The 9,544-nt window shown below is 42.7% G+C and overlaps 1 pseudogene; it reads left to right on the top strand.

Moving 5' to 3' along the window:
• The first annotated feature begins 86 nt into the window (after window positions 1-86).
• Window positions 87-2,359, top strand: LOC113895614 (annotated as a pseudogene).
• The last annotated feature ends 7,185 nt before the right edge of the window (window positions 2,360-9,544 follow it).

Genomic DNA, 9,544 nt, shown 5'->3' with positions numbered 1-9,544 from the left:
ATCTGCATGAAGTCTATTTCAGAGGAATTTAATAATACCTGTTTAAAATTAGAGCTTATTTTTTTGTACAGAAGAGAATAAACTATCCTAGCCAAATTCATTTCATTTGAGAAAAACAAAAGACTTGAACCCCAAAATGTATGTAAGAATCTCAGCATATTTTATGCATAGTCAGTGAACTGATTGGTAATATCTGAGTACTGCCTTTCATAGTTTTTCAGTTACCATCAATTGAGTTAGTTGAGCATATTTTAAGACAGCGGTTTTATCAGGTTTTAATATCTTGGGGAAAATTCATGTCGGACCATAACTGAACAGATATGTCACCTAAAGACAAAATACTCTTTACCACCTTATGTAAAGTATTAAAACTGTAGTTGTGTTCTCTTAATTTATAGTCAGGTTCAGCCAATAGAGGAATCAATTCATTTAAAAACAAAACTGCCTTTTTCTCTTAAAATCACACCATTGCAATTTCATCTATAATGAAATTCTTTTGTGAACTACTTCAATGAATTTGGATATTGTGAGTCACTTAGCTGGATTTTAATTTTATCAGTATGAGTTAGTCTTTGAAATTAGAGAATTTTAAAGCTGGCCAATCTTAGACATTGTTTAGATCCACCCCCCTCATTTTGTATATGAAAAGGACTCTGACATTCAGAGTTTCAGGAAGTTAACTAAGTCACACAGCCAGTCAGATGTTAGACTAGGTCTTGCCACACACCCCAAATCTCTAGTACCACCTGTGTTATCTCACGTAAAGTGTTCTTAACCATTCTGGACCAATACAAATTAAGAAACAACTTTAGAAACCTTCCAAAGTAACAACAGGAAAAAAAAATCTTACAATTGGATGTCAGCGTTTCTAATTTATACATTTTGGAACATATGTCATTTGATTTTATAAATATTCATTGAGCCCTATGGTAGGCAAAATTCTAGGAGGACCCCAATGAACCATTACCCTTGTGTTCTCTCCCCTTTGAGTGGGTGAAACTCATGGATATGATGAATTATGTTACATTACAGGGCAAAAGGAAGATGATCTAGGGTAGGCCTGGTCTAATCAGGTGAGCCCATTAAAAGCAGCCTGGTTCTCTGGCTGGTTGCAGAAAATGAAATCAAAGAGATGTGCTCCCTCTCTAGCTGCCATCTTGCGTCCCCACATGTGTGTGCCTAGCCTCAGCTGGTGTGCCCAAGACCACCTGAGCGCCAAGCCTAGTCCCCCACACACCCCCATTTCCACTCCAACAAGATGAAAGAAACTATCATGAACCAAGAGAAACTCAACAAACTGCAGGCACAAGTGCGCATTGGTGGGAAAGGAACTGCTTGCAGAAAGAAGGTGGCTCGTAGAACAGCCACAGTAGATGACAAAAAACTTCAGTTCTCTTTTAAAGAAGTTGGGGGAAACAATATCTCTGGTATCGAAGAGGTGAATATGTTCACAAATCAAGGAACAGTGATCCACTTTAACAACCCTAAAGTTCAGGCATCTCTGGAAGTGAACACCTTCACCATTACAGGCCATGCTGAGTCAAAGCAACTGGCAGAAATTCTCCCTAGCATCTTAAACCAACTTGGCACAGACAGTCTGGTCAGTTTAAGGAGACTGGCTGAAGCTCTGCCCAAACAATCTGTGGATGGAAAAGCACCACTTGCCACTGGAGAGGATGATGATGATGAAGTTCAAATCTTGTGGAGAATTTTGATGAGGCCTCCAAGAATGAAACAAACTGAATTAACTTCTGAAGAAAATAAATCTTGAAGAAGTTACTGGAAGCTGCTATTTTATATTACGATTGCTTTTTAAATTTTTGTTTATGGATCTGATAAAATCTAGATCTCTTAATATTTTTAATCCTAAGTGCCTGGACACTGCAGCTCTTTTCCGTTTTGCTTATATACAATTCATTCTCTGCAGCTAATTAAGCTGAAGAAGCCTAAGAATAAAGTTTGAAACAAAGATAAATAAAATTCTTTGCCTAGTGAAAAAAGAAAAGAGAGAGAAAGAGAAAGATGTGCTCCTACCAGCCTGGAAAGAATCAGACATCAGTGTTGTGAACTGCCAATGAGGCAAGGAACTGGGCAGCCTCTGGGAGCTGAGAGTAGTACCTGGCCAACAGCCCGCAGGAAAATGACATCAGTCCTACAGCTCCAAGGACATGAATCCTGTTAACAATCAGTGAGTCTAGAAGAGGCCCATGAAACCCAGGTGAGAATCACAGCCCTGGGTTATTTATATCTTGGGTTCAGCTCAGTGAGAGTTTGATCCGAGAATTCAGCCACACCATGGCTGGACATCTGATCCACAGACACTATGAGATATTAAATGTGTGTTGTTTCAAGCTGCTAAGTCTGGTGTAATTTTTTACACAGCAATAGAAAACTAATAGAAGTCCTTACAACACTGAAGCTCAATGGGAGGTGGTAGGAGTATAAAAGTGAATCAGGCACAGTCCTTGTCTCAGAGACACTCACTGTCTGGGGCAGCAGAGAGAGGCAAATTAACAAAGCACTGTGACGTAGCATTGTGAGAGCTGGAGCTGAGACCTGTGGAAAACGGTACAGCAGCCTGATGGGGAACGTGGCAGGAAGACGTCACAGAAAATTAGACTTAAATTAGGTGAAAAGGAAGAGTGTGGACGGGCATGGCGTATTTAGAAAATGGCAGGTGGCTTTGTGTGGCTGGCATGAAGGGGGGAGAAGGGAAGGACATGAGACTGATGAGAAAGATAGGGGTCCACCCTGTGCAGGACCTCCGGTAAGGTGGTGTTTTCCCTGCAGCAGTGCCCTCCCTTACTCCCCGCCCTAGCCCAAAGTCAGCCCTTCTGGCTCCTGAGTCCTCAGAGGTATCTGGCCTCTCTACTCCAGCCCTTCTCAGTCCTCCTAGTCCTCAAGCATGCTAAGCTCAGAAGTCCCCTGAGGAGCCCTGCAGGACACTGACATCTTCATTACAACCAGGGCTGAGGGGGCCATAGACGAGATCGCCCTCTCGTGTGTCTGGGCACCCTGTGTTCCTTCCTCCCTGCTCCAGGCAACTTGAAAGCTACGTGGCCCGTGTCCTAGGGCTGTTGATCCAAGAGCTTCAGGCTCTGCTGAGCTAAGAGGGAGAGAATCCACTGGTTCCCTTCAGAAATCGGGGCTGCCCAGAGACCCTGGAGCTTGTCCTCTTGGACCACTTCTTGCTTGAGGATAGCCAGGTGATCACAGGTGTGGAGGATCTGCAGGGCCTGCACCCAGACAACACATTTCTGACATTAGGGTTTCAAACAAGCAAACAAATCCACCATGTACTCGCAAGGTGTTAAAACTAAAGTGGTGGCTGAGGCACAAAGACACATGAGGTGCTACATTCCAAAGGAAATACGGGATCATGTAAGGGTTGCTGGAGACAGGAGAGAGGATATTTGGAGGATGTTTTAAAAGAAAAACATGCTCCCACTTCCCACCAAAGTAAAAAGTTGGGGTCACGTAGTGTCAAGAGCAAGGGACAAAAGTGCAGTTCATCAGAAAGCCTCATATGTGTCGCTGGGTAGGAAGAACACAGTGGTCTAGTTCCCATCTGGACAATTACGTGAAAGAAGAGCTTACAAGCATTTCTGGGTGGAGTAAAGGAGGACAGCTGCTGCCCCGAGTTTGTCCAAGGAAGAAGGGGTAGGTAGGTGTATGTTCAGGGATCAGATGTGTGCCAAATGTGAGAGACTGGCTAGGGAAAGCCTTGGGCACAGGCAGGCCTCAGAAGAGGTGAAGTAGAGGGAGAAGACTGGTTCCTCGGGCTGAGGAAGCAGGTGGCTGCTCAAGTGGAGAGCGCATTTGCCTGAATCAGGGAAATAGCAGGTGAATGATACCAGCAAGGAGTGCAGCCTCCCACAATCCTGCTGAAGTCTCTGAAATGTCTGCACCACAGCCCCAGAAGGATCAGAACCTGGCAGAAGCAGGGAAAGAAAGACCTTCTCCTTCCTCAGCTGACTGACTGCACGTGGCTTCTCACTGGGGTAACGGTAAGACGTAATTTTAAACCAAGTTCCACATTATCAACATAGGAATGGATACACTAAAGGTGACTTAGAGTGGCCAAGGATTTTCTATTGCCTGTTGTTGTTCAGTCCCTAAGCCACGTCCGACTGACTCTGTGACCCCATGGACTGCAGCCCGTCGGGCTTCCCTCCTTCACTGTCTCCAGGAGTTTGCTCAGATTCACGGTAACTGAGTTGGTGATGCCATCCAACCACCTCATCCTCTGCCATCCCCTTCTCCTCCTGCCTTCAATCTTTCCTAGCATCAGGGTCTTTTCCAATCAGTTGGCTCTTCACATCAGATGGCCAAAGTATTGGAATTTCAGTTTCACCATCAGTCCTGCCAATGAATATTCAGGGTTAATTTCCTTGATATACCACTTGCCTAAGATTTCTGTTGCCTAAGAATGCTCAAAATACTCCTAACACTACCGAGTTTTTATTTTACCCTAAACAGAGGGAGAAACTCCCAATGAATACATTTTATAGGGATAGAGGGAAACATAAATAAACAAGCTTTCTAACTGTATTCCATATTCAGAGCATTGATTGCATGTACCTAATGTTTTTTACCTATAGATCTTCAATGAATTTAATTACGCTAATTTGAGAGAGGAATGCAGTCCTGTGTCTAAGATTCCTGGAGACCTTCAGTAATCCCTCTGGTCTCAACAGGTGGAAAATCGAAAGGCAGCTCTCTGGAAACATGTCATCTAATTATACCACCATTGCCAAGCATCAGACAATGTTATGTCACTTATTATAGTCATTTTTGTATCATATTTGTAGCAGCAATTACTTTTCCTTTCTAAAATTATGTTTAGGGATCAATTTGTTGACTGATTTTGACACAAGAAGCTCATAATATTCTCCCACTCCCAGAGGAAACAGTGAAAAACCTTCTCTTTTTTTCCTAAGCTAATGCTTAAAAATGAAGTGGAATGAACACTGAGTTTGGGGCTGCGCATTGCTGCTTTTGGTTACAGTGCTGCTTTCTTCCAGATGTCTCATCAGAACATGGTAAAGACTTACTGGAACACGTAACTCTTTGGCCAGTTTATTGAAGGAAGCAGGGGTTCACTCAGACTAGGGTTGTTGGTTTGTTTATAATAATGTCATGACTCCTGGAACCCTGACAATAGGAATGAGAGTAGGGCCAGGCCTCGGGAATTACTCTTAAAGAACCACTGCTGCTGCTGCTAAGTCACTTCAGTCGTGTCCGACTCTGTGCGACCCCACAGACGGCAGCCCACCAGGCTCCCCCGTCCCTGGGATTCTCCAGGCAAGAACACTGGAGTGGGTTGCCATTTCCTCCTCCAATGCATGAAAGTGAAAAGTGAAAGTGAAGTTGCTCAGTCGTGTCCGACTCTTAGCGACCCCATGGACTGCAGCCTACCAGGCTCCATCCATGGGATTTTCCAGGCAAAAGTACTGGAGTGGGGTGCCATCGCCTTTTCCCTAAAGAACCACAGAAGAGACCACAGAAGAGATGTAATGTACCACAAGATAAATATAATTAACAGTGCTGGATGTTACATGTGAAAGGTGTTAAGAGAGTAAACCCTAAGAGTTCTCAGCACAAGAAGAACATTTCTATTTCTATAATCTTTGTATCTATATGAAATGATAGATATTCACTAAACTTATTGTGGTAATCACTTCATGATGTATATAAATCAAAATGATTCTGTATGTCAACTATATCTCAATAAACACTGGAAAAATAAAGCACTGGATTAACACAAGTCTTTAAAATTATATTAAATATAAATGATTTTAAAAAAAGGATAGCAGAAACTGAGGCAGCACCCTGCTCACAGTGCCTCAGCTTCTTTCTTTCCTTGTTCTCATCTTGCTCACTGGCTCCCCTCCTTAGGTACAGTATCTGCTTTCTCATAACTATAGCTTACTCATGCCCATCATTCCAACTGACCCTTCTGTTCAGCAACGCAGTGATCCCAGTCTCTCAGCTTCTCTATTCTGCAAGTTCCTCCAAAGGAGGAACTTTATCAGCTTGTATTTTGCAACCAGCCACCCAAGTCATATGTTGGCTGATCAAGCCTATAGAACGAACCACCCTTGGATCAGGTACCCATCCCTAGCCCAATCAGCTATGGGGACCAAGATCATGTGATGCAAATTATAGTCACTGCCCACTCAGCAGAGACTGAGAGCATGGCTGGGGATCAGCAGCTCTGGTATAGAACCAAAGAGTATGTCATTCTACCATATTCAGGAGAAGTCAAGAGGAACAGTTTGGTAAGTTCATTTATCTCTTTGTGGGAATGACAAGGACTTGAACCATGGCAATGCAAGTTAGACAGAAAGAGATATCAGGAGATATTTAGCAGTCAGACTGACAAAACTTCATGACTGATTGGAGGGGATAGTGGAAGCGTGAGTAGAGAGAAAGTATAAAGTCTGGTATGGCTCCCAGTCTTCTTGCTATGGCTGTTAAATCCTGGTACTTCCCATTCTCTGAGAGAGAGAGTATAAGGGGAAGGGCAGGTTAGTTTTTGGTGGTACTTGGTGGATGGGAAGGATGGGACATGGGGAATTTGCCATGCTTGTGGGAAATCCAAATAAAGATTAAAGTTGGAAGTTCAAATCAGGGGTCTGGGCTTGTACAGATTTGAGAGCCCCCAGAAAATGGCTGAATATGGTTGGGACTACATCTACCTGGCATATGAGGAGAAAAGTAGACTAGCACCAAGTCCTGAAGGGAATACCAATCTTGATTGAATGGGTAGAGGAAGGACCACTGAAGAAAAATAAGAATGAGAGGTGATAGAACTATGAGTGGGAAAGTTCATCCAATTTGTATTATTCAATCTCTTTCATGATTTGATAGTAGTAGAGACTATTCTAATCACTGGGGACAGAGTTTAGAAACAAGATAGCCTAGATTTCTACTCAGGGGTTTGCATTCTAGAGGGAGAGACAAAATAATATCAAACAAGAACAAAATAACCCCTATCTTGAGGTCAGAGGAGCAGTTTTTCCGAGTAACCGACAGTATCAAATGTCATTTGAGCAAGGATAGGAATAAAAAGAAGACACTGGGTTTGAACATTAGGAAATCAATGCTATAGTAGTTGAAACAATGGCCTCCAAGTACCTAGTAACTAATCCCTGGAACCTGTGAATGGTACCGAATATGGAAAAGGGACATTGCAGATGTAATTAAGGATCTTGAAATGAGGAAATAATTGTGAATTATCCACGTGGGTTCTAAACATAACCCCAAGTGTCCTTATAAAAGGCACAAAGAAAGGGATTTGACTGCAGAGAGGAAGTAGGAAATGTGCCAATGGAAACAAGAGGTTGGAGTGATGCAAGAAAGGAGCCCTGAGCCAAAGAATGCAAGTGGCCTCCAGAAGCTAGAAAAGGCGAAGAAACAGATTCTCCCCTAGAGACTTCAGAAAGGGCAAGTCCTGCCAGCCTCTTGACTTTAGCCCAGTTAAACTGATTTCAGACTTCTGGCCTGGAGAACTGTCACAGAATAACCTTGTGTTGTTTTGAGCCAACAAGTTTCTGGTAATTTGTTACAGCAGCAATAGGAAACCAATACAAAAAGGGTAACTTGACCTTATGGAGAAAAATTTTGGTGGGGAGAGGGAGGAAGACGCAGACAATGAAAGCTGCATGTGGATGACGAGTGGGAGGTTCAGAAGATCCGGCAGAGTATCTAACTTCCAGGAAGTTTTCAAACATACCTCAATTAATCCTCTAAGAAGAAGCATCAGAGAAGAGCTGAAGACCTGATTAACTAGTGAGCTCAAATCCTCAAAATGGTAAGCAGTGTTGGGGAAGCACTATAACCTGCAACCTATCTTAGAAGAGCTAAGCAGCTGGAGAGCAGAAGTCAGGGGCTCCCAGTGCAACTCTGACTCTGGAGAGTAGACCACAGCACCACATTCTCATCTGCAGACGTGCAGCAGACCCAAGGCTCCTGCTCATCACAGAGACCAGAATACTTTGAAACTGTGACCCGAAACCCTGCACCTGGCACAGATCTTATACTTCTCCATTCACACAGGAAGCTATACCAACCATTGAGCCAACAGAGAATGTCCTCATCTGGCCAGTCTTTAATGTAGGCACTGATGCTTTACACTTAGCCTCCCCTCTCAGGTTCAAAAAGGATGACTACCCACAGTACTTCTGAATTCTAAAGCCTAGAAGAGCATATAGTTTCAGGAAAGGGGGGAATATTAAAGTCATACAAAAGATGGAGAACGACTCATACAAGCAGTGACAGCCAATAGATTTAGACACAAGACGAATCCAGCCATAGGTATCCCTTCTTCACACCAAAATGTTATATTTGAACTGTTGCTGGTGGAAAGCTTTCTACCCTCAGAAACAGGGTACACAGCATAATATCAATTTAGAATTTTAACGACTCAGAAACAAGAAGTAGAAAAGACACAAGTTAAAGGCAAGTTCTGCCTAAGGTCTCATTGTGCTACTCAGCATGTACCAATGTGACCCAACTCCCCTGAGAAACACTGATGGCCTTAGAGCAGCACTGCATTGTACAGACCCCAGCAATGATCCCACATCCTCCTGACAAGGTCAACCCACGCTCTGCCCACAAAGGCAGGAGAAACAAATCGTAAAAACACACTTCCCTCAAAACTGGGTTAAAACATCCAATTGCATCATGAGATTAGGTTAAATATCAGTTGGGAAACTCCCTTTTTCGGGACAACCTATAGTCGGACCAGGTAAGGAAGATGGTCTTGTACATTCTTTGTTATGAATTTAATGTCAAGAAGAGAAAATGAGCATCTATTTATAATCTGGATAATAAAGAGGCATTAGAAATTGGGAAGATCCAGAAGAGCTAGGTCACTGCCAGAAGAGCTAAAGTTCAGGAATTATTAATAACTCCACCTGTCCCTTACTTTTACTCAAAGTAAAGCCAGCATTACTCTTTTAACAGGAGAAGATTAAGACATTCGGAAACCACAGTTTGGGGGATTTATTCCCATTGTGATTGTTGACTTCTAGTATCAGCCTTCTGTTCTGCATGATAGCTCTCATCTTGCAAACTAGCAAGACTCTTGAATTTGGCAAGGATCCTGCTCTGTGAAGCATTTTCAAGTTAGAGTTTTTAACAATGTCACATTTCTCTAATCCAGTAATAAAGAAAATGTTGAGAGGACAAAGGATGCCACTGAGTTCTCACCTAATAGCAGAAAACAATCTCCCAGCAGGCAGATGCCCGCCAATACATCTAGGGTGATCATGACCTTTGAGTTACAAAAGTTGGTTTTTTTTAAATTTCTTTACCTTAACAAATGACTTTGATAGGTAAAACTGAATTTAGAGATTATCCCTCCCCCCTTTTGCTCTATTCATTGAAGGTGGTATTTTCTATTTGTATATATTGTGACTACATGAAAAATACAGTATTTCACTTCTTGATATGTTTTATAGCCTGTGCACTAAGTGAGGTCAAAAGGATGCTTTCAAGAAAAATAAAGGATATCACAATCACTCTATGAAGGAGGAAA

The sequence above is a fragment of the Bos indicus x Bos taurus genome, chromosome 7 (genome assembly GCF_003369695.1).
Source record: "Bos indicus x Bos taurus breed Angus x Brahman F1 hybrid chromosome 7, Bos_hybrid_MaternalHap_v2.0, whole genome shotgun sequence".
In the NCBI taxonomy this organism is placed as follows: Eukaryota; Metazoa; Chordata; class Mammalia; order Artiodactyla; family Bovidae; genus Bos; species Bos indicus x Bos taurus.
Note: the sequence above shows the minus strand (reverse complement) of the source record. Positions and strands in the feature narration are given on the sequence as shown.